The sequence below is a fragment of the Poeciliopsis prolifica genome, unplaced genomic scaffold (assembly GCF_027474105.1).
Source record: "Poeciliopsis prolifica strain line A6 unplaced genomic scaffold, Auburn_PproV2 SCAFFOLD155, whole genome shotgun sequence".
Classification (NCBI taxonomy): domain Eukaryota; kingdom Metazoa; phylum Chordata; class Actinopteri; order Cyprinodontiformes; family Poeciliidae; genus Poeciliopsis; species Poeciliopsis prolifica.
Genome location: NW_026562530.1, coordinates 199560 through 226150, shown reverse-complemented (window position 1 = coordinate 226150; position 26591 = coordinate 199560). Strand labels below are relative to the sequence as shown.

The following is a 26591-nucleotide window of genomic DNA, read 5'->3' as shown; positions in this document are numbered from 1 at the left end:
AAAATAGACACCAGGCTGACCTCTGACCTCAACCTTCACAGCCACATAAAGATGGCTCCAAAGTCGGCCTTCTATCACCTGAGGAACTGGAGGACGAATGACCCAATAAGATCAGTGTGTTGATCCTTAGTGATATTGATTCCTGCAGCAGGTCTGACTATAAATAAATAAAAACAATAAAATGCTGCTGCTGGAGTTCTGACTAAAACCAGGAGGACAGAGAACCACCCGCTTCCAAATCCTTCACTGAGAAGAGATTAAAGATCTCCAGACCTCTCATGTTCTGGTTCTGGAAGCATCCAGAACCAGAACCAAGCACAGAGAGGCAGCACTCAGACTCTAATTGAAGAACAGCTGAAACCCTGAGTTTCCATCCAGACTAAAACCTTTTTATTGTGCCGTTTCTGTTCACCAGCATCATAATATTCTCACCCTGACACAGCGTTTAAGGGTCAGAGGTCAACAGGAGGCTCTGTTTTCATAACTGTTAGAAATATCACTGATGCTTTAATTAGTTTTGTTGAATTAGCATCAATCAGAAATAATCTATTTAAAATGTCGAGTGAAACAAGTGTTTCTATTTTGATGAAAATTATTATTATTGTTATTTTCACACCTGTGAGAATTTTTCTGGGAAATCTCAGCTGGAAACGAATATGTGGATGAAAACTCTCTAATCCGTTTATTTCATAATTATCTAAATGACTTTAAATCCCAGACTGGTTTCCAGCAGCACCTTCATGATGGTCATTTATTCGTCTCATTCTGAACTCGGCTGTAATCTCATTTTATCAGGATCTCAGGTGGATGCCGTCTTTATTGCTGCCTGAAGCGGGAACCCGTCCAGACCGGGTCCGGTTGGCATTTCCTCCAAGTTGTTTGGGGATTGAAGATGAAACCATCAGAGAACAAGAAATAAAGTGGCTTTCTGCACGTGAACAGCTGCAGCTCTGGGAGTGGGGAACCTGCAGCCTGCAGCAGCAGCAGCATGCAGCCGCTGCAGCAGCATGCAGCCGCGCAGCAGCATGCAGCCGCTGCAGCAGCATGCAGCCGCTGCAGCTCCGGGGAAGACGCTCCGACTGAGAATAAGGCATTACTTATTCATCAGAGATGTGTGACTGTGGGACGGCTGCTGGAGCCGCGGGGCGTCTGTGACGATGATGAAGGCCGGAGGATTTTAATAACACTGCAATGTGATCTGATACAAGACAAAGGAAGAAAAACGGTGAAACTTCATGAAAACGACGGCGTTTAGAGGGAAAAAACGGCGTCTTAAAATCTAAAGAGTGAAGAACCTTCAGCAGTCGCCTGAAGGCAAAACGTTCATTAGTGACTAGAATACGACTTTAGACCTGTGATTAACGGCTTCATGAAGGTAGAGAGCAAACCAGTGGAACAACCAGTATCATCAGTTAGAATGGACTGGGAATGAGCTGCTTACTGGTATCCATCTACACTACAGCTGAATGATTATAATGCAAATTTATGATCAAATCACTGGATCTAATTTATCTAAAATGCAAAGAAATACTTGGACTAAACACTGGCTGGCTGTGACATTACCCTGGTTTTATGCCTCTAATTAACTCACAGAAAATGATCTTAGTTCAACACTAAATGGAAATTAAATCTGGTGACTCATATGACAACATGTCCAACAGATCCTTCTCCAGGGAGCAGATCTGGATCCTGGATCACACCTTCAGCTAATCCACCTCGTTTGCTTTTGCTGCTCCTCTTGAAATCCAGTCCAGAAATGAAAAGGCTCATAATATCTAAAGCTGTTCAGCTATGAGCTTCATCTCAGGTTAACATCTCAGTTTTTATATGAAACTGCAGTGATAATAAAACTTTCTGATTCTGCAATAAGAATAATTGTTGCTTTTAGGTTAAAATACACATTTGTGATCCAAAACGTTTCATGCAGACCAGCAAGCAGCCTGTTGGCACCAAGTCCCTCCACCTCCCAGCCAATCACAATCAATGTGAATCATATTCATCGAGATATTTACTACTGCACAGCCTCAACAGAACCATGTGTTTAAAATATCTGAGCTTGATGATTTTCTGAGACAATGAGCCAAAAGCATCAATAAATCATTTTGTTGTAAATGATTTATTGAGTCTACAAACAACATGAATCCTTGTTGTTTAAACTCAGAGCTCTCCTCTTCCTGTCCTCTGATTGGCTGGAAAAGCCTCTGTTATGATCTTATTCATGTGAAGAGAGTTCAGAACCGGCGCCGGGCCTCCACCAGGCTCTGGTATCTGCCTGGAGAGCTTCCAGCTGAGAGGAAATGAAGGAAGTCTGCGGGGGGCGGCGGGTCTGCCGGCAGCCTGCAGGCGGATAAACGCCCATTAGGTTGTTCCAACACGCCGCCGCCACGCTCACTCAGCGTTTTCCCGCCGCCCGCAGCAGCAGCAGCAGCAGCAGCAGCAGCAGCAGCGGCGGCAGCAGCAGCAGGTCTGACCTTCACACACCGACCCGATCCGTTCACCGCTTCAGCAGCGCTCAGGTCCAGTAGCAGCAGGTGTTTGAGACAGAACCAACATGGACTCAACACGGAAAAATGTGGAAATAGAATAAATAGTTGATGATTTATTGGCACTTGAGGGCATGAAATGATTATTCCTCATTACTAAATAATTTAAATCTCATTTTCTTGATTAATTGATGTGGTTTTATAGAAACATTTTGTTTCACTGTGACGTCTGGTATTGATGCCCATTTTACCTCATATTTCATTCAACATTCATAAACTGATGAATAAATGAATATTTGCATTTATTTCTTCGCATTAAGTTTCATGAATCCAAAAAAAATATTCCAATAAAAACCCAGAAAACATTCATGAAATGTTTCAACAGAATGAATCAGATTATTGTCCTGAGGATGAAACATTTTGAGGAAGCAGCTGCTGATGCTTTCAGGACATTTTGATTCGGATGTTTTGGTTTTTACAGAGTTTAAACACCACAGATCTTCCTCCTCCTGCTGCAGCTGATCGATGGTTTAATGTTATCAGTCATCCTGGTGGATGGATTAACGCCACTTTGCTCCTAATGGCTGCTCCTAAATCACCACCGTCAGGCAGAACTGAACCCCAGGGGGCGCTCCGGGTCCTGAGCGCCAAACGTAACGTCCAGCACAGCTGGTCTGACCCTGAGGTCAATCAGCTGGGAAGACGAGCTCGCTCTATGAAATGATGACTTTGACTGAAGTTGGTGAATAAATAAACGATGAGCAGCAGAAGAAAGAAGCCGCCGATTAAAGTGAACAAAAAAATATTAAGAAAATAAAAAGAATCATCCACTGATCCTCTGTCCCGTCTGTGTTTCACACCAGCAAACTCCCACAAAACTAACATGATCAGTTAATCAAAGCATTTGATCAGCAGACTCCAGCTGCTGCTTCTCCCTATTTTGATAAGCTGTGAATGAACCAACAGTTGTGTTTGGTGATGATTGGGGCCAAACTGGGCTTACAGCAGCTGGAGGCCCAGAAATCAGCTGCACACGCTCTGCATCCGCGGAGCGATTATCAACCTGCAACTGTAAACAACAACTTTGTGTCTGCGGCGCGTCAGTCTGCGGCGCGTCAGTCTGCGGCGCATCAGTCTGCGGCGCTGCCAGATCCAGATACGCTTACAGGGACAGAGTGAGAGGCAGACTGCGATAAGCCTGAATGAGACGGAGAAATCCTATTAGATGGACCTGAGTGTGTCTGCAGCTGCTTTCAGTTAGAACACACACACACACACACACACACACACACACACACACACACACACACACACACACACACACGCTGGGGGAAAACGTCCTGATTCCCAAACTCATTTTCTTTACAGCTGCAGACGCATCAGCAACCGGATCCGGAGGGAAACAGCCGGATGTTCGGGGAAAACAGGCGTTTGATCCAGGAGGGAACTTCAGGCTCAGGCCGCCATCGCCTTCGTCTGATTGGACGAAACAGTCACAGCTCCTACTGGGATGATGGGACACCTTGGACTAGGACAATTCTGGACGATAGACCGACCAAGAAGTTGTTGAGATAAACAGTAATATTGTTTTATTGAGATTATTTTCAAATAATATAATGAAAATGGAAAAATAATACAATATCACACTTTCAAAGATCAGTAATTCAATAAAGATTTAACTCTGGAAACGGAAAATATTTTAAACAACCAGAATAAATAAAACAAATAAAATGAATTATAGTCTCTGTAAACAAAACTGTTCTTCAAATGAAGGAACGAGTTAAAACACCAGATAGAAACTTTATGGATAGAAAAGAAAAAACAATCAATCATTCAAATGGAAATGATTGATTGTTTTAATCTATGTGGTTAATTGATTAATTGCTGATTGAGACAGTCTGAACGTGTCAGCAGACCATAGCAGAACACATAACCACACACTCTCTGCCAAAAGGCAATTAGAGAAATTAATTAACCCAACCATCAGACTCCATGCAGAACGACCCACGGCAGGGATTCGAACCCAGGACCTTGTCGCTGTGAGCAACATGTTCTAAAATATCAGCAGAAAGAACTGCAACAAGTCAGAAAGCTGACTGAGACCAGAGACGAGCGGCCATCTTGGTCTGATCCGATTTCCAGGTTCGCTCCCAGGCATCGGGCTGCAGGTTGGCTCCCTCCAGTGGTTCCTGGTGGGGCTGCACCGATTGTGCTTTTATGGCCGATCGCTGATCAACAATGTTTGAAAAGTCTGACTTGCTGATTCCGATTTTAGCTCATACCAATTTTTGTTATCGCAAATGTCAGGAAAGTGTTTGAGTTGGCAACAGTGGGGTTAATGTTGCTAACTGCGAACCAGTGGGCCGACCCGCCAAACCGACCCGTCAAACCGACCCGTCAAACCGACCGCCAAACCGACCCGTCAAACCGACCCGTCAAACCGACCCGTCAAACCGACCCGGCAAACCGACCCGCCAAACCGACCGGCCAAACCGACCCGCCAAACCGACCCGTCAAACCGACCCGTCAAACCGACCGGTTGCCGATCTTTCAAAATTCAGCAAATTGGAACCAATAAATTCACACCTAATTCCGTTTCACATTGACTCCTCAGTGTCAGGCTGCAGGTCGGTCACCTCATCTAGTTATCGCCTCCATCGCCAGTCCGGAGGTTCTGTGTTTCATTTCCTCTCTCCGTTTCCGTGTCGTCGTCTTCAGGCTCCTCCATCAGCCTGACAGCCGGCGTTCCCCGGATCCCGTCTCCCCGTCACATCCATCGCCCTCCGGTCCCGATCCCGCTCTGACAAATCCACGGGTCTGGAGAAATCTCCTCCATTTTTAACTGCTTTCTCTCTTCATCAGCAGACCGTCTTCTTCATCACATCGCTCTCCAGCGTCTTCGCCCAGGATGAAGAGCTGCAAACAGAACGTGTCTGCAGGACGGCCGGCCCAGGAACCTGACAGGTTCTTCAGTCTCAGCCTGAAGTTCATATTTATTTTAATGATGCAACGTTAATCTTTTAGATTCCCTCATAAATATCCGGCTTTTAAAATGAGCAGAGAGAGAAAACAGCCAGACTGGAAGACGTCTGTGTTTCAGTTAAAACCTTCTGGATCCTCAGAGTTTTGTGAGACATTATATTTATTTCACACCTGCTATTATCATCTCTGCATCATCAGTCATATCGCTGTGACTCGACCTGCAGAACCGATATTTACATAAAACTGTTTAATAGAGCCAAATTATTTACACTGATAGAATAGAAACTGATTACATCATCGCATTTCACAGTAATTTACGGTGGAATCAGCTACAAACACAGAGCGACTAAAACCGCAGATTTATCCACGAGAGCCACAACACTGAATCAAAAGCAGCATCTCTGCGGTGAAACGAACGCAGCAGCAGCAGGAGCAGCACCAGCAGGAGCACCAGCAGCAGCCGCCGCAGCAGCAGCAGCAGCAGCGCAGCAGCAGCAGCAGCAGCACCAGCAGCAGCCGCCGCCGCAGCAGCAGCAGCCGCAGCCGCAGCAGCAGCCGCAGCAACCGCAGCAGCAGCCGCAGCAACCGCAACAGCAGCAGCCGCAGCAGCAGCAACCGCAGCAGCAACCGCAGCAGCAGCAACCGCAGCAGCAGCAACCGCAGCAGCAGCCGCCGCCGGAGCAGCAGCCGCCGCCGGAGCAGCAGCAATGAGACGACGGTCTGATGACAGATGGAGAACAAACACACCACTGAACATTTTTTAAATAATCGCTGCCATCCAGTCACCAGGCATCATTACTTTTACTCAATTACAGTTAACAAAACCAACAGCCATTAGTTAGCACATGCAGTCGCCCTTCATCACTGAAGAGGAGTTCAGGGAAACCCCGTCTGTCAGCAGCTGCAGCAGCCAGTCACTGTCACTGAGCTTCAGCATGAAACCAGCATGCTGCACCAGAAACCACTGAAGAAAACCTCCAAACAGGATAATCAGGCGTTTTCCTTCACATATGCATTCAAACTGAAGCAGAGTTCACTTCAGCCGAACCCAGATCGGACCAGAGTTAACTTAGCGTTCACACATCCACAACCAAACTTTCTGGAGTCGGATCAACGCAGACTGAACAGAACTGGTGTGAAAGCAACCTGAAGCTAAACAAGTTCATCTGTTAGATTCATCTGTAACAGTTAAACCCAGTTTCGATATCAAACCTTGTCTGGTTTCTGGTGTGAACAGGAATTTTACCGGGATAAACCCAGAAGGCGATGAGCTGCATGTTCATCTGCAGCTCAGTTTGCTGAAAGTGAATCTGGGTCACTGAGGAGTTTCTGTCGCCTAAGCAGTTTTAGATACTCTGCATATTTTCTGTTTTAATCGTTTTTGTGTTAAACTGTCGGACAAAACTGCAAACAGATAAATGAAGATCTGGATCCTAAATGTTCTGATTTTAACCAGTGGGAACATCTTAATTCAGATTAAGAAAGTGTGGTTTTAGTTGGACATTTGGCAGAAAGCAATTCTCCTGGAAGCCTGTGGCGACGTTCGCACTGATACAGTGCTGGGTTCCCTCCTCCGTTCCCGGCGGTTCCCTCCATCGTTCCCGGCGGTTCCCTCCATCGTTCCCTGCAGTACCCTCTACCGTTCCCTGCAGTTCCCTCCACCGTTCCCTGCAGTTCCCTCCACCGTTCCCTGTAGTTCCCTCCACCGTTCCCTGCAGTTCCCTCTACCGTTCCCTGCGGTTCCCTCCATCGTTCCCTGCGGTTCCCTCCACCGTTCCCTGCAGTTCCCTCCACCGTTCCCTGCAGTTCCCTCCACCGTTCCCTGCAGTTCCCTCTACCGTTCCCTGCAGTTCCCTCCATTGTTCCCTGCAGTTCCCTCCATCGTTCCCTGCAGTTCCCTCCACCGTTCCCTGCGGTTCCCTCCATCGTTCCAGGCAGTTCCCTCCATCGTTCCCGGCGGTTCCCTCCATCATTCCCTCTACCGTTCCCTGCAGTTCCCTCCACCGTTCCCTGCAGTTCCCTCCACCGTTCCCTGCAGTTCCCTCCACCGTTCCCTGCAGTTCCCTCCATCGTTCACTGCAGTTCCCTCCATCGTTCCCTGCAGTTCCCTCCACCGTTCCCTGCGGTTCCCTCCATCGTTCCCTGCAGTTCCCTCCATCGTTCCCGGCGGTTCCCTCCATCGTTCCCTCTACCGTTCCCTGCAGTTCCCTCTACCGTTCCCTCCATCGTTCCCTGCAGTTCCCTCCATCGTTCCCGGCGGTTCCCTCCACCGTTCCCTGCAGTTCCCTCCACCGTTCCCTGCAGTTCCCTCTACCGTTCCCTGCAGTTCCCCTCCATCGTTCCCTGCAGTTCCCACCGTTCCCTGCAGTTCCCTCTACCGTTCCCTGCAGTTCCCTCCATCGTTCCCTGCAGTTCCCTCCACCGTTCCCTGCGGTTCCCTCCATCGTTCCCTGCAGTTCCCTCCGTTCCCTGACAGGATGGGATGACGCGCCGCTCGCCGCCTTTGTCCCCATCCTGCCGTCTGATTGGCTGCCACGGCACCAATCTACTGAGCGGTTGTGAGCAGTTGGAAGTGATGACATCATCGCTGGATGATGTTTGAGTTGGAGCGCCGCCGGGACTCAGCGGCTCATCCAGAACTGCAGAAGGACCAGAACTCCGTTTTCCATCTTTTATTTTCACGTCTCAGTGTTCGCTGTTGACCTTCACATTTGTTCTGCTTGTTTTCTTCATTTTCCCAGAAAGCTCTGTGTTTCTTCCCCTCCTCCATCCCTCCTTTCACTCCTTCCCATCCCCCTGCAGGCTTCTATTCATCCTCCGCCACATCCCCCCTCAGCCTCCCTCCATCCAGCTCCACCCACCCGCCTCCTTCCTCCCAGATCCGCTGCCGGCGCTGCCTTTGTCTGCGTCCCGTGTGGCTGTGATGAGCCGGGCTGGCAGCAGGCCCGGTTTACGGCGGATTTTCAGCCGGGTTTCCTCCTCAGAGGGCCCGGGAGCGCCGGCCGACCCGCTGCTGCAGCTCAGTCCCAACAGCACCAGCACGGCTACTGGTGAGAAAACAAGCAGCACTGGAAAAAGTCCAGTTCATCCAGACAGGTCCACTACCTGCTGGGCGGATGTAACGGTCCAGTCACTGATCCAAATAAAAACCGCCAGATTTTGGCCTCCAGGGTTTAATGTTCTATAAGTTAAAAGCAATGAGACGTTTAACAGAATGTGGTTCATTGTGATTGGTGAATTCTGCAGACATCAGCAGAACAGCAGAGACTTTCTGCTCTGAGCAAAATGTACAACAAACTAATGAGTTTATTTACACATCTCAAAATCTGTTTCGCTTGTTTTGTTTTTAGGTCTTAATTCCCAGAAAATAATCAAACTTACATAACAGGAATGGAAATGTTCAAGAAAATTATGTCCAAAAATCACCGAGACCAACCAAAGTGAGTCACAAGCAGCTCTGCAGCTGCAGGCTGGTTTCAATACAGAAATACTTTCTTATTGCAACTTGTTCTCTGAGTTCCTCACCAACATCCCAGTTTCCACTTTAGGAGAAAGAAAAACTAGAAGTTGTGGTTGTTTATCAGCTTCTATAACTGAAGGTGGTTCAGCAGCAGCAGCTCTGAGTCTCTGGAGGTTCAGAGCCCAACGTTTCAGATCTGATGCCAGCAGTCGGAGGATTCTTCCAGACGGGAAAACCTCGGGCCGTCTCTGGCCAATGCAACGCAGGAAGGACATGAGAGGCATGTTCTGGGGAAGCTGAGTTTCTGCCTGCGTGTTTCTACAACTGGATCATCAGGTCATTGCTGCAACATGTGCAAAGGGCTCAGCAGGGAATGTTTCCAGAATGCATGGTGTCACTGATATGCTGCTCTGCTGCAGGATTTCATGATTTGTTCTCGAAGAATCTGTGCCAAACTATGCTAAGACACGCTATGTTACCATAGCATGTTGCTGGGCTACCAGGCTTTAGCTTTCAATTACAGCTCATACCAAAAGCTATTGGCAGCTCTGGCAGATTTTGGTTAAAGTGATTGATTATGCAACATGTTCATTTGTTCTGGAAGCCATAAAAGCGTTTGGACGCGGTTCAGCTAGCATTCGGACATGAATCTGACTGGACAGTCAGAGACGATTACAGCTAACGGCGATGTTAGCTGTAACATCCACCGTTCCCTGCAGGTGGATGTTACTTTGAGGACGTTCACCGCAAAGACTTTCAGCTCTTTCCTGATATATTAATGACCAAAACGCCAGAGCAAACATTCAAACAGTTATGCTGATAAATATTTTTCCATTCATTATTGAGAGGAGAATAAACCATTTTCATTTTGAGCGATGCCCGTCTCATTTCCTGAATCTGAATCTAAAAATGGATCTAAATGTTCAGATTTAACGTCTCAGCATGATTACCGTTTTGTGACTGGATCTTCCTGAACATTATAAACAATGTACCAAGTTGTTGATGCTTTCTACAGACGGTTTGTGTTGAAACAAACGTCCATGTTGGACCTGAAGCTGCTCAGATCTCACGTTTTAAACCCGCCGCCATCATGAGGGTCAAATGGGCAACCCGACCTCTGTCCCGTCCCATTACCCGCCCCACTGCTCAGGTTTCGTCCCTGAGGACAGAGGACGGGGTGTGGGACAGAAACATGATGATGAGATTCAAGATGGAGGCAGATTCGGGTTAAAATGGATTTTAATTGGTAAATCAAACTGTTGGCATGGAAACTCAAAAAATGTCTCTTCCAGATCCAAACATTCGGACATCTTTCACCAAACGCATCGTTGATATGAAATATGAACAATGTTCAAACCTCTTTAATGTCATCAAGTGAAACCAGTAAAATCAGTGGTTTACTGGTGGTAGGCAGACCGAGGCTTTGTGCTCTTCCTCACTGCTGGAGCATCTCACTGTGACATCACACACACACACACACACACACACACACACACACACACACACACACACACACACACACACACACACACACACACACACACACACACACACACACACACTCAGCGTGGTGTAAACGCCATCTGTCAGGGGGGATAATGAGGGGTCACGACCTCCTGTCACCCCGCCTCCCTCTCATTACAGCTGACATTTGAACAAGGGCAGCGACCAGAGCGTTCTGCGCCGCAACGAAAACACCGGGAGCAACGAGGAAACACGACCATGAAGACGGTAACGCAAAGTTTAATCATTTACTAGATTGATGAGGATCATTTCCATTAAACCTCATAACAAATCATCAACATGCTGACACCTCATCAACACACTGAAACCTCATCAACACACTGAAACCTCATCATCATGCTGAAATCACAACAAAACCTCACACTGAAACCTCATCATCACACTGAAACCTCATCAACACACTGAAACCTCATCATCACACTGAAACCTCATCAACACACTGAAACCTCATCATCATGCTGAGACCTCATCATCACACTGAAACCTCATCAACACACTGAAATCTCATCATCACACTGAAACCTCATCATCACAATGAAACCTCATCAACACACTGAAACTTCATCAACACACTGAAACCTCATCAACACACTGAAACCTCATCATCAAACTGAAACCTCATCATCACAATAAAACCTCATCAACACACTGAAACCTCATCATCACACAGAAACCTCATCATCACACTGAAACTTCATCAACACACTGAAACCTCATCATCACACTGAAACCTCATCATCAGGCCTGGACACTCAGATGTGCACCAAATTTAAGGTGAGTCACAGAGATGTTGCTGCTGGATGTCAACCAGGTGAACTCACCTAGGACCCAATCAGAAGCAGGTATGTAATTACACGTCTCCAGCCAGGTGTTAATGCTCTGAGCTGCAGGATGCTTCATTTTGGGGTGATCCTGTCTGCGTCGCCTCTTCTGCGGCTGCAGCAGAATCCTGCCACATCCGTCTAATTTGACCAAAGTTACACGAGTCCTGTTTTATGGAGGAAGCTTCCACCAGTCTTCTGCTGGAATGTTTTAAATCTCGAATAATTGTGTATTTGATTTTGGTTCCTAAATGATCAAAGTGACTTTGTCAAGAGCAGAGACTCTCCTAAAGGTCGGACGGATCCTGACCTCTAGGTTTCTGCTCAGTCAACCTCATTTTCTCAGGTATAACGAGAATTCAGACTCTTTGCATCGACTCCCAGAGACCAGCAGCATCTTCCAGCAGCAGCTTCAGATTTAAAGCCCTTCAGCTACCTGAAACACACAGGCCTGTGTGTGTGTGTGTGGTTTTTACTGCAGTGAAGCTGCAGCCAGCCTTTGCTGTATTGCAGCAAAGGCTGCAATACAGTCTCTGGAACAGCTTTACTGTTCCAGAGACCGAGCACACCTTGGATATTCTGCAGCACAACACACACACACACACACACACACACACACACACACACACACACACACACACACACACACACACACACACACACCCTGTGGTGAAATGTGTGTTCGCTTACTCCAGACCTCGGCTCGTTTATAACCCTGACATACTCCCAGGCTGATAGCAGATACCTGCCAGTGACACCAGTAAAACCAGTTTAATGGAATCCCCCCCCCGCCCCCACCTTAACCTGATTATGCCTCCTGATTGGACGTTGTGCTGCGGCTGCAGCCGCAGGCGACATCGTCTGCATAAGCTGGTGCTGATGGGACATCTGGGTGGAGCAGAGACAGAACATCTGTCAGAGCATCTGGACCAGGGGAGAGTGCAACACTGGCTTTGCTAACAGGAAGGTCAAAGTTCACATCACCTCAAACACCCACAGATCCTCAGTATGGGTTCAGTTACAGAAAGCTGCAAAATGAAACTTTATAAAAATGATTGTATTGCATATTTGATGAAATGTCAGAATGTGGTATGATATCAAACGGATCATCTGTCTGCTCAACTACCAATCAGAGCCAGGAGGCGGGACTTAGCGCTGTCAGTCATGTGGCGCTGCACATCCTCTCTCTGCTATGCTGCAGCTAGCACAGATAGTCATGAAGGCTAAGGCTAGTTAGCGTTTAATGGTTTTCCTGTAACAATAAGTTTCTCCACCAACACATTCAGCAGTGAATACATGAGGGTGATTGACAGTGCTAAGCCCCGCCTGGCTGATTGGTTGTGGAGGAGACTGATCCATTCTGGTCTGTCTCAACCTGTCAGACACGGTAAAATGTAAAATCATTTTCTTTATGAAGTTTGCAGCTGTGATGCCGCCGCTGCGTCTCCATCAGCAGGTTCTCCACGCGCTGATGAGCAGGAAGGAAACTCTGACTTCATTCTGGGTTTCTGACCTGAACCGGACTTCTCATCCGTGACGGAGTCCGGTTCCCAACATGCAGCAGTCAGGCCTTTTAGGGGACGAAGGGAGGAGAATTTATCTATCTCATATGAGAATCCTCAAAGTTCATTTGGGTCCGAAATGAAGCGAGGCCGGAGCGGCGGGCGAGAGTCCGGATCAGAGAGCCTGAATGGATGATTTCCCCCGGCTTCACTCCGACTGCTGACTCAGGGGAAAAGTCCAGATTGCTTTTGGAAGAGGATGAAAGTGACTTTTTAGAGAGAGGGAGCGTGAAAGGAGGAGGATTTATGCTCAATTTCATTAAGTTTTTGGCTGCAGGAAGAAGCCTGCAGCTTGGAGACGGGCTTATCTGGGCCAGAACCCGTCCCTGTCTGATTGGCGCCAGAACCCGTCCCTGTCTGATTGGCGCCAGAACCCGTCCCTGTCTGATTGCTGCCTATTGATCGAACCTTCAAACTGGTGTCTGATAAAAAACAGCAGAACATCAAGTCCAGCGATCTGAGGCGACAATAAAAAGGTGGGACCGTTTACAGTAGAGCAGACGTCTGTGGAGCGCCGATAGATTTAAACGGCTCAGTCAAATCCTCAACTCCCTGAAATCTAGTGGTTAAAATAACTCAGTGACGAGTCAGTGGACAAATGCTGACCAGGACATCCAGCAGTAAGACACAAATGTGTTTATATCATCTGAGAAGACATTATTAATTATTGCACTTCTTTTCAACAAAGTTTTATTTTTCAGGTCTGTGTTTAAGAGCTTCCAGATTAACACAGATTGGGATTAAAATCTAATCCCAGCAGCAGCTCATCCAGGTCTCCACGTCTGTTTGGTTAAAAAATGTTTTTACCTCAAATCTATTTCATCTGACAGTGTGTGGATGTGTTACAGCTGCTGCACTTTCCTCTCCGTGTTTCCAGGTGCTGCAAACATTCAGCCGTGTTTCTGATGGCTCTTTGTGGCGCTTTGTGGCGCTTTGTGGCGGCGCCGCCCAGCAGGACCTCCAGACCCGTTTCCCTCCAGCTGAGAGAAACGCATCAACGCTACGTTAACCAGCAGAACCATGGACACACGCACACACACACCCACCCACACACACACACACACACACACACACACACACACACACACCACACACACACACACACACACACACACACACCACACACACACACACACACACACACACACACACACACACTTCCCCTGGAGATTTACAGCCAACATTACAACAATCTGCTGCAGCTAGCATTGCACACAGGCTGCAGGAGTTCATTAAACTCCACATTATAAACATAATTGACTGAAGACAAATTCAGGACACGAGTCTGTACATACAGCAGAGCTAATGGAGCTCAGAGAGACGGGAGGAGTCCCTGGAGACGCAGCAATCACCGTTTACTCTGAGAGCCGGACGAAGAAGGACGAAGAGGGACGACGTCTCTGCAGGACCGGAGGAGAGACAAAGGTCTCAGGTTAACGTCTGTCCGTCCGCTTCTGCTCCCAGATTGTTTCTGACAACGATCCAGCACTGATGCAAAACTCCTCAGCAAGGGAAGTCACTGTATGATGTCATCACCTAATTTGCATGTTTGATCATGTGATCCAGGCAGTAGAAGAAATGAATATCAACGTTAGCAAGACAAAAACAGACTAAAATACTGGAGACGTGTTTAAACCTACGGATGAACTTTATGTGCAACAGTTTCAGAGAAAGAATAAAACCCTAAATGTCCCAAACAGGAACATTTAGGGTTCCTGTTTGGGACCCTAAATGTCTAAGTGGACAGTTTGAGAATCCACTTAGACATTTAATGTTTAACACAGGTTTGGGTCGGACCCAGAAAGGTTTGGGTCGGACCCAGAAAGGTTCGGGTCGGACCCAGACAGGTTCGGGCCGGACCCAGACAGGTTGGGGTCGGACCCAGAAAGGTTCGGGTCGGACCCAGAAAGGTTCGGGTCGGACCCAGAAAGGTTCGGGTCGGACCCAGAAAGGTTTGGGGTCGGACCCAGACAGGTTGGGGTCGGACCCAGAAAGGTTCGGGTCGGACCCAGAAAGGTTTGGGGTCGGACCCAGAAAGGTTCGGGCCGGACCCAGAAAGGTTTGGGGTCGGACCCAGACAGGTTTGGGGTCGGACCCAGACAGGTTGGGGTCGGACCCAGAAAGGTTCGGGTCGGACCCAGAAAGGTTCGGGTCGGACCCAGAAAGGTTCGGGTCGGACCCAGAAAGGTTCGGGTCGGACCCAGAAAGGTTTGGGGTCGGACCCAGACAGGTTGGGGTCGGACCCAGAAAGGTTCGGGCCGGACCCAGAAAGGTTTGGGGTCGGACCCAGACAGGTTTGGGGTCGGACCCAGACAGGTTGGGGTCGGACCCAGAAAGGTTCGGGTCAGACCCAGACAGGTTCGGGTCGGACCCAGAAAGGTTGGGGTCGGCCCTGCTGTCAAGGCAACAGGTGAGCGATGAAACGCTGCTCATGATTCATCAGGAATGTAAACGTGGCTCCAGATCATCCAACCAAACATGGTTTGTTCGTCCCGTCTTCAGGCTTTCTGCTCCACGCGGCTGGAGGAAACCGAGTGGAAACTCGGTGAGTTTCTCCTCCAAACCGCCTGCATGGCGACGGGGAAACAAACATCAACTTCCAACAGAGACACAGCAGATCGGAGCCAGACGTTCGCTGCTTTCAACAACTTCAACACCGTCTCCCTGCCTCCTCCAGGAGACCGGAGTGTGTTTGGGAGGTCAGGGGTCAGGCAGCCCTGGGGGGGGGGATAGGTCGGTGGATGGAGCGACATCAGAACCGTGTCGATTCATTCAGACAGAAACTGAGGAAGACTCTGAGGAAGAGGCAGCAGAGACGGAGCGATGGGGGATTTCTTCCTCACTCGTTGTTTAATGGCTCGAGCTAAAGACCCTCCTGCCCCCTTCTGGGGCAGGATACCTCCAACCAGCCGGTTACCGTGGTAACCCAGACCCTCTGCATGGAGTGGGGGGTAAAGGGGCAAATCAAAGGGAAGAAGTGGGTAAAAAAGAGACGCAGAGGAGGAGGATGGGGCTGTTTGACACCAGACATAATTTTAAATACCCCTCTGCTCCCTCTCTCTCTTGCCCCCCTGCTCCCTCTCTTGCCCCCCTGCTCCCTCTCTTGCCCCCCTGCTCCCTCTCTTGCCCCCCTGCTCCCTCTCTTGCCCCCCTGCTCCCTCTCTTGCCCCCCTGCTCCCTCTCTTGCCCCCTGCTCCCTCTCTTGCCCCTCTGCTCCCTCTCTTGCCCCCCTGCTCCCTCTCTTGCCCCCTGCTCCCTCTCTTGCCCCCCTGCTCCCTCTCTTGCCCCCTGCTCCCTCTCTTGCCCCCCTGCTCCCTCTCTTGCCCCTCTGCTCCCTCTCTTGCCCCCCTGCTCCCTCTCTTGCCCCCCTGCTCCCTCTCTTGCCCCCCTGCTCCCTCTCTTGCCCCTCTACTAAATGCACCACAATTGGATCATGTTCATATAACATGCTGATGGAAAATAGAAACTGAATTAGAAAATGCCATTTCAGCACAATGAAAACTTTTTACACGTTATTCAAAAAGAAAAAGTCAAACTTCAGCCAAAACAGGGAAGTGAAAATAAGTGATATAAAACACAAGCGAGTCTCTGGGCCGGGTTTGGATCAGTACCAGCAATGTGTGGCAGATAAAACCAACTGAAGCCAGAAACCGAAGGAAACTTTCATAAAGACAACAAGCTTCTCAAAAATGACGCAACCTGCAGGAAATATAAGAGGAGGTGGAGAAAAATGTTCCATCGTCACATTTATTTCACATTAATAGAAGCTTATTATGTCTCTGAGCCTCAATCATAACTGAACACCTGGAGCAGAGCAGACAGTTAGAGCCAAACATTCACAGACACGTCTTTTAAATCTGAAATATTAGACATAACTGCTCAGTTCCAGTCCCTGGTCCTTCACCGCAGGGTTGGTTTAAAATCCTCATAAAAGCCATTTTGTGTGAGTTTACATCCATGAAGGCGGAAATCAAGAAACCCAATCAGTTTTCTGAGTTATATTGGCGCTGAATCTCTCTTCCCGTAAATCAGATGAAATCTGCAGACATGAAACCAGCAGCATGTAGACCTCATCGCAGTCTGCAGACCAAACTTAACTTTAAACTGTTAAATCAGCAACAAGACAACAAAAACAGAAATAAGTGAAATCATTTCTCCACCAGGTCTCCTGAGCTGGAAGAAGAGATGATCAGTTTCTCAGGCATCAAAGACAAAGAAAACAGGATTTTAGCTCAGATCTGATCTTACAGCTGAAACACGGGAAACACAATCAGAAAAACACGAATCCAGACACAAACGTCCCAGTTCAAGCATCTGGAGCTGCAGCCTGGCTTATGGAAACTGGACTTCCTGAACCGAACAGAACTGCAGGGTGAGCTCCTCCGTGCTACGCCACACTGACGCAGTAATTCAGACCAGGACATGAACTACATACACATTTCTGTATTAAAAATTATTTTTTTGTTCTTATAAAATATTGTAATCCAGTAAAATTGGACTGAAATCTGTGTTTCATTGACTGTGAGCTGATTTGGGCTCATGATGGATTCAGACCCAGAAACACTTCAGGTGTTTTCCAGCTTTTATCGTCTGAATGCAAATGAAGCGCCGCAAATTTAATGTGAGCTGTTTTACATTTAATGCAGCATAATGAAGCAAAGCCTGCAAGTCTAATAAAACACGGTGACGACCCAGAACAACACACACACACACACACACACACACACACACACACACACACACACACACACACACACACACACACACACACACACACCACACACACACACACACACATGAATACATGGCGCTGAGCCTGCTGGGAGCCTCTCCACCTGCAACCTGCTGATAATGAAGCTGTATTTCAGCCACCTGAAGGCAGGCAGCCATCTGCTGCCCCTTCCTCAGCATCATCATCATCATCATCATCATCACTCTGCTACGGGCCGAGGGAGCGCAGCGTTTAGGACCGTCCCGTCAATAACATGACACTTTCATTAGAGCGCACGCTGGGGCACACAGCCGACAAAAGGTTATGACAAATAAAACTAAACGCTGTCATCTCGCCGGCATCGTTATCCTCAGACTGACGGGAGGCGAAGGAACCGCCTGCAGCAGCAGCAGTGGCTGCAGCGGCAGCGGCAGCAGCAGCAGCGGCGGCGGCAACGGCGGCGGCAGCAGCAGCAGCAGCAGTGGCTGCAGCGGCGGCGGCGGCAGCAGCAGCAGCGGCGGCAGCAGCAGCGGCGGCAGCAGCGGCGGCAGCAGCAGTGGCAGCAGCAGCAGCGGCGTGTGAATGAGAACCTTCTGTTGGAAAAGAAACTTCTCCAAATCTCTCAGATCGTGAGGAAACTTTTTCTGTTTGGACTCGTTCATCTCCACTTTCTAACTCCTGAAGGTTTTGGTCAAACTGATGGGTATTTATAACTAATTTTATCCACCAGCATGATGCTGCCACCACTGGATTTCACTGTCAGTAATGATGGGGGTTCTTTTAGAAAGTTACAGTTTGGTTTAAAAGCTAGAAATAACTTTTTTCCTCCATTATCTTTGATATCGTTGTACATTAAAATGATTTTTTAAAATAATTCTTCCTGTTTCTTTTGGATTTCTGTCCTTTTCCTTTTCAGTAATTATCAGGGATGTAACAAACTCTGACCCATCATCCAGTTGTTCATTTAGAAGCTCCTGAACTCAAAGGATGAATCACTGCTGTTGGCTGCAAAACCAACTTAGCATCTGCAGGGATTCCCAACAAGCCGACTGTGTTCGTTTACTGGCCAAAAAGTTAAAATCTTCAGGCTAAAACTGAAGCAATCCACCAAAAACAGAAAACGCTGAATCTTGTTTCTCACCTTGGTGCTTACAGTGACGGTTCTTGCATGCATGGTTCCTCCAACCAACTACAATACAGAATAAAATCCAATGTATTTGAATTTATGTCCATCTGGTGGATGTGCGCCCCCTTCAAGATGACACCCTGGGCAACCACCCACCAATATCAAAACCCTGCACTATCTGCTGATTAAATGAAAGGGTGAAGCAGATACAGACCACAGTTAAAGCAAATATATATAGATAGATATATATCCACATGTAAGCATGTCCTGTTCAAATTCTTTGGCTGCAGAAGAAAAACAATAAATCGGATAAAAACACGTCAACAGCAACAGAGTCGGTCAGAAAGCAGATCAGGAGGCTGGGCAGAAACAAAAAAAAGAGGAAAACATTGGCATCTGCAGTCTGACAGTGAAGAACATCGGAGGCTCTCATTGGAGGAGAGCTGAAACCATGACAACCACCCAAACTGTTAGCCAACATTTAGAGAATGAGCGCTGCGTGAAGCCTGCTGCAGCAGCCTGCTGCAGCAGCGTTTTACCATAACCCCCTCTCCACAGACACACACACGAACACAAACTAATTGTTCAGAGTCGGCGCTGCCTCACACTCCGCAGCACCAACACCATGCAGCCATTGTTCCTCGCTCATCGCCCTGAGACGGAAAAGTAACGCTCAGAGTGGGAATTTTTAAAAACTGTTCAATTAGATTCATCTGAGCTCATTTACAGCTGGGAATTCTCCACTGAAGCATTTCGGTCTTTAACTGAAAATATGCTAAAAGTAAAAACTGAAGAGGAAAAGCAGCTTCTCTACAGCAGAGATTCACATTTCCAACATGGCCGACTCTCCAAACTACAAAGTGGGCGTCTTTGGCAAAATATTAACGCAAAGAATGAATCATTAACGTAAAGCACAAGTCAGAGATTAGTCAGGCATATTGGGAAGCAAAAATACTTCTTTATGAAATCATTAAATCCAAAGCTAACAGCACAGTGGACATGATTCCATTTAATACAGATTAAATATAGATCAATGAATATTGATCTATATATACTTAACAGGAGACATGCAAGCAGAATGTAAAGTGTTTTGTCATGTAGAAGTGCGACAGAATAACTGGTTTGTGGTTTTATAAAACAAAATAATGCAAAACTGCAACATATGCAGATTCAGAGAATCAGAGACAATTTTATTCAAGCAAAAAGTCCCAAAAAATTATATTTTCATTAAAATATAAATGAAAATATAATTTGTAAGTCCTTTCAACAAAAAAAAGACTTCATTTTTAAGGATCTGACCTTGCAAAACCCCAACAATTGAAACATTTCTTTCCTTTCATATCCAAAAAAATGCAGAGAATCTCAAACATCTGAATGTAGCAGCAGCTAACAGAGCAGACCAGTGTTTCCCACGATCAAGGAGACGCAGCGAGAGCAGCGAGAGCAGCGAGAGCAGCGAGAGCAGCGAGAGCTCGGCCTGAACTCGTGTAGAGGTTTAATGATATCCGGAGTTCCCAGTCTGACAGCTCAGCACCAGATTGTTTGGGTTTCATGAAAACCAGCAGCGAGCTAACCGTCCCCCCTCAGTCTGCAGCATGGACACCTTTCTGCACTTTCTGTGCATCCACAGAAACTGCAGCATTGATGTGAGCGAACAGGATGATGCTGCGAGACGTTTGCTCTGCAGCGCTGCTGCGCTTCAAACAGGAGAAACTGCGATTCGTTTCGTCCTGCAGAGCTTCAGCTGATTTCTCTTTATTCCTCCAACACTGAGGTGACGTCACTTTCTGCTGAGGCAGGAGCTTCTGACGCCTGTGGAGTCGTCTGAAGACATGCAGATCAAAGAGATTTTATTATCTGAATAATTCACAAATAATATTCTTACAAGCGGAAAATTTCCACTGTGTTTCATCTTCTAACTTTTGTAACTTTTCAGGTCCAGAAATGATCATTTAATAATCTGCCGGTCTAGTAACAGACCGACTGAACCCGTTTCTGGAGAAGCAAACAGGTTCTGGATGCCGTGAGGAACACCTGGAACTGAACTCCAGATGTTGCATCGCTGCTTTCTCTCCACACAGAGCATGAGGATGAAGAAACGGCTCCGCCTGGATCTGTTAGAAACTGATCAGAAACTTCAGTAGTCTAAACAGAGGAGGTTTAAAAATAAATGAACCTTCAGTCGTGATCCGTTTCTCTGCACAAGAACAAAGAAGTAACAGAGAACTGTGATTAATATGGCGGCAACACGTTGTGCAAAGCTCCAACTCTGAGTCTGCAGACCAGCTAATTGGCTGGCTATGAATTATTCACCCACAGAGGAAGAGAGCTGAGATTCACTTTTACCTGCTGGACCTGATTATTGTTGGCTGTGTGTGATCACAGATGGTGGAGCATCCAAAACAGAACCTGGACTCAACCAAGCGAGCCGAAACACAACGTTTGAGCTGCGGTTTGAGAATCCAGAATATAAAGGTTTGTCTTCTAGAATCTGGAGTTTAGAACCAGCTCTGGTTTTATGGTTAGTTTTCATTAAACCTTGAAAACGACAAAAAGCAGAGCGAGAGCCGACTGCACTGAAACTTTTAAAGAATGCTGATTGGTTGATCGAATAGGGAGACCAGTAATGTTAAATGGATTCAGAATACTTTGGGTGGCATGTGGGGTTCCTCAGGGCTCCGTTCTCGGTTAATTCATTGCCTGTTACAAATTTGGCCACATTCACATAAAATGTTCCATAAAAAGTTGGATTTATTTATTGAAACCCAACTTTTTTACATGATTATTCATACCACTAATTAAATGGGTTCATGGTTCAGTGACCTGCATGCACAGAAGCATCAGGCGTTTGGATCTATGGATGGATTGTAGAGATCTTGACAATATCATCACAAGATCAGAACAAAAAGGAAACTCATTTTAATGAAGCAGCTTCTCTCATTGCTATGATGCATGTCTTACATCAATGAGGTAAAAGTTGGAAAAATGTGACCCGACGGTTCTGACCGGAGAAGTTTTGAAAAGAATCGGATTCATATCTGATTTAATTCCGCATATGGAAGTGGCGCAAATTGGATTTTTACAGCAGAAAGTTGGAATTGAGCCGTTCAGACTGTTGGACAACGTTGGATGCGGGTCGCATTCGCCGGCTGTGAACGATCCAATGCGGCGTTCCTCAAGGCTCCCATCCTAAAACACTCTTCTTCCAATATTTACGTCGTCCATTACAACCTCTCCTACGACAGATGTGATTATTTTACTTTTTATTTACACTTGTCTCAACGTTCCAGAGGTACTGAATGAAAAACACACAAAGTGATGGTTTTCTTAATGTGTGACTGACTTTATTAAGTCAGGGATTCCTCAGGCATCAGGTTGCATAATGATGAATGAACCTGTGCTGGTATGACCTTTGACCCTCTTCATATGATTTACATATAATGTTGGATTGTTTGAGTCACTAAAAAGTCAAAAGGTCCTCCAGTGTGATTTTATCAGGTCTCCAAAGATTCTGTGAATCATTTAAATGCTGTTAATATGAATAAAAATCTGAAAACTGACCAATAAGCTCCAGCTTCTCTCTGCATCCTCCGAGTTTGATGCCATTCAGCGGTAAAAGGACCTGATTCAGCTCATTTCTACTGGAAGACACGCAGAGAATCCAGATTCTTCCTGACCTGATCTGCTCCCAAATCTGAAAGTCCTCTCTGAGTTCTGACTGTTCCCTGAACAGAACCCGCTTGGATCAGAATCTGAAGATAACTTGCTGTTCCAGTGCAGGAACAGAGCTGGAGTGTGCTGCATTGGAGCCAAAGCTGCAGCATCACCCTGAGCTGCAGCATCACTGCTCTGCCTCTTCTGCAGAGGCCCCAGTGACAGATGGATGAAACTAAAAGACACAAACCTCACAAGGGCCCATTATCACCCCGCTCTGTCTGTCTGCCTGACAACAAGGATTAAAGGCGGACCATCATCACCATCTTCACCATCATCAACATCATGAGCAGAGCAGCTCCTCTCTCTGCAGTCTGCATCCGCATTTAGGAAGCATCTCCCGCAGCGGGATTCAGGACACGCAGCACCGAACCGGGGCCAGTCAGCGGGACGCGTGATGTGCGCGGAGCAGGTGCGGTTTTCACTAACCTGTCTGTCCTTTTCCCAGCGTCTTCTCCAGCCGGTACGGTCCCACATAGTTGGCATAATGCCCGCTGTTGGCGTCCTTCCCCGAAGACGAATGTTTTAAAATCTGCGTGGGCGTGAAATGCCTCGCGCGGACCGGATTCTGTCGCGGGACGCGTCTCCGCAGCGGAAGCTCCGCGCTCCCTCCTTCAATCTGCCGGGGGTCGCTGCGCGTGAGCGTGCGTTCCTTCCTGCGTGCGCGTGCCCGCGGCCCCCAGGGGATCGGTCCTCGGGGTTCGGTCCGCCGGGTTCGGTCCGCGGTGCGGCTCAGGCTGCGGTCCCGGATCCGGGAGTCATGGTGGAGGAGCGGAGCGCAGCGCTGCGGCCCCGCTGGGTGTGATCTGAGGATGGGACAGCTCCCACTGCTGCCGCCGGTCCAGCTGCATCCAACTCACTAATTACACACTTCCGGGAACCCTTTCAAAATAAAACCAGGTCCTCTGCTCTTTTAATGATGAAAATAAACGTGTAAATGCTTTCTGAAGCTGAAAATATTCCTTTAACTTTATTTTTAATCTATAATATCAGTTACTAATTTCACCATATTTCTATTTTGATTACATTATTTCTACTACAAATTAATTATTTTGTAATATCCAGTATATTTGATATTATGGCAATATCGTGTTTAACATTTGGTAATCAATGTAAAAGTGTTATATGTCATGAATATCATTTTAAAAACCTTCTGTTGTTTACTCCAGAAGGTTTTTACTCCAGCATGTTAATTGCTGGAGTAAACGTCAGTAGTTAATTAAATCACATGACGCTGTTGCGCCCCCATGCGGAAGTGGACTCAAATAAAACTCGATACATTTTTAAAATAATTTTTGCTTCATCAGCCTGAGTAGAAATTCCTTCTTCATGCATCATGGATGCATTTTTCACATCCAAAACATGTCAATAACCACTCAAATCATAAAAATCTGCCTTCAGGAAAATTTTTAAAAATAAATATTAGCATAAAAAGGAGCTTAAATGTAAATATCGCAGTTACTGCAGCACGTTTTTCTCAATGCTACTGGCATAAATCAAGCATGAATACCTTCTCTTATCAATAAGTGTTACGACAAAAACAGGATATTTACTGCCAGGTACATTGGAGTTGATGAACATGTGGAAGTTGAAGCTTTTCTTGCACCATTTCATTCGGGTTTTTGGAGATGGAATAAATTGTATTCTGCTCTCTACATGCTCTGGTTACTGCTGTCAGGATCGATGCTCCCCACATTGGACCTTTACTGCTTATTATTAGCGATGAAGACTTCAATGGTGATGAAGGTTCAGTTCCTCCAGATAAGGGCCGTTTACTTCAGGACATTGAGATTGCTGATTGGTTAATTGTTATCAAACCCACTGACAGGTGATTGACAGGTGACGTCATGAGTGACGTGTGAGATCCAAGAAATTTACATCTAATCTCTTGTTTAATCATTAAACAAGACTTAAGGCTGTTATTTAAGAAAAAAACATCTAGACATAATTTGATACAATCAAGTTGATTTTAAAAATGTGAAGAAACCAGAACCATATAGAGTGAAAGGAATATTTCTGCTTTCTGATGCTAATTTACAAGGTGAACAACTCGGTTCAATTTTTATTTAGAAAATAAACATTCTCTGCCTTTAATTTTGATTGAATTTAATAAATAATGAATTTCAAAGCAAAACATTCCCATACTATAACAAAAAGAAACTCATTACCTTAATACAATTTTAAAAAATGAATTTCTACAATAGTTGTTATGTCAAACTTACAGATCATGTTCTGATTCTGATCCAGTTGAAGGACCTGGATCTGACAAGTCATCCAGATTTTGAATTGTGCCCTCATGCTTTTTAAAAGCTAGGTATTAAAATGGTTTATTGTGAAAGTCAGTTTCATTGACTTCCGCCTCCAATGCAGCTTGATGCAGCAGCTTTAATTAGCTGAGGCGCATGCGCAGCGCAGTTCTCTGTTTCTCTGATTGAATTGGGGTCGGGGTGACAGCGGGAGATGAAAGGCTGCCTCTCTATAAATAACCCAAACATGGTGGAAACTAAAACACAAAACTTTTATCCCTCTGCTCATTTCTCATTTTACATTTCTGCTCTAATCTATTCATCCAAACTTTCAATTATTCAGTAAATGTGGAGAATCGATATTTGCCGCTGTGGGAGGTGTGTGTGTGTGTGTGGTGTGTGTGGTGTGTGTGTGTGTGTGTGTGTGTGTGTTTGCACTGGGAGAATCAAACATGTCACACGCTGGGACACTTTCAGTTGATTAAACCAGCGGTAGGTGACAACCACCATCCATCAGCCTCATCACTCCTTCACAACAAAAGCCTCCTGACCCAGCAGGCTCAGCGGCAGATGGCCTCCCCCTCATCCTGCCCTCCCTCCTGGTCCTCCCCCTGCACACACACACACACACACACACACACACACACACACACCCCACCCGCACACACACACACACACACACCCCACCCGCACACACACACACACACCCCACACACACACACACCCCACCCGCACACACACACACACACCCCACCCGCACACCACACACACACACACACACCCCACACACACACACACACGCGCACACACACACACACACACGCACACACACACACACCGCCGTGCCTCTCACAAAGGCAGCGGGGTCTCTGTGGGGCAGCTTTCCTTCATATTAGTTGGTGTTAATTAATGGCGGGCCCACCGGAGCCCCTCCTCCGTCAGAAACTCCTCAGGAGGGGAAGACCTCCGTCCACACATCCACCCTGCGCCTCCTGCTCGACTCGTGGCGCCGTGTGGATCAGATCCGCTCCGTCTGATCTCCTGCTGCTGGACGGCTGTAAATCCACGTCTGATCAGCTCCATGTGAAATAATCTGCAGATCGGCCGGGATCAGGAGGAACAGGAGGAAACATGGAGGAAACATGGAGGAAACATGGAGGAAACATGGAGGAAACATGGAGGAAACATGGAGGAAACATGGAGGGTTTATCTGGAAGTGAAAGAACTTTAAATCTGTCCTGTTTTCCAGATTAGCCTTAATGATGAGTAATTATCTTTGTGTTTGCTAATCAGTTTGTTTTGTGTGTTCAATCATTAAATATGTATCAGGTGATTAATAGTCAGATTTCAAACTCCACAATTTAAGAAATGATGATGTTATTGTAATAAATCATAATGATGGTATCGATTATTAAAACAGACTCTTCTCTGAAGCTCATCCCTCCCAGCATCTCACCTCTGCTGGACACATTAAGGAAACTTGGAGTCAAAGTGTTTTAATCTGCAGAGCATAAATGCACAACACTCAAATGTTTTTAGTTCTGTACAGAAGAGATCAAACTAAATCATTTTCTGGACCAGAAAACATAACTGGTCTTTTGGACCATGTTAAAACTTTCACTTACAGTTTTAAGTCATTGATGAAGTAAACGTAGCCTGACCATCGTCTTCCTCTGCAGTTCTGCACGATTCTCATCTACATTCACTGCTCTGTCTGCGATTTCTCCCATTAAGCTCAATTTCTCAGGATGAATTTCAACCAGGCCAATCAATGAATCATCAGTGAGTTGTGAACGTTTAAGACATTTTATTGTTGACTCAACCTGCATGCAGGTTCCAGTTAGCTTGTTAGCATAGCTTCCTTTGGTGCGTAGCTTATGTCCTATAGAAAAAACATTAGCAATTGGGTCAAATTTTAAACTTTAACAGATCCCACACCCCCCAGGAAGTCGATTCTCAAGA

At 46.7% G+C, this 26591-nt stretch overlaps 1 pseudogene; it reads right to left on the bottom strand.

Moving 5' to 3' along the window:
- LOC129356079 (serine/threonine-protein kinase BRSK2-like) overlaps positions 1 to 25712 on the bottom strand; it is an 85847-nt pseudogene extending 60135 nt beyond the window's left edge.
- Positions 25713 to 26591: the final 879 nt, after the last annotated feature.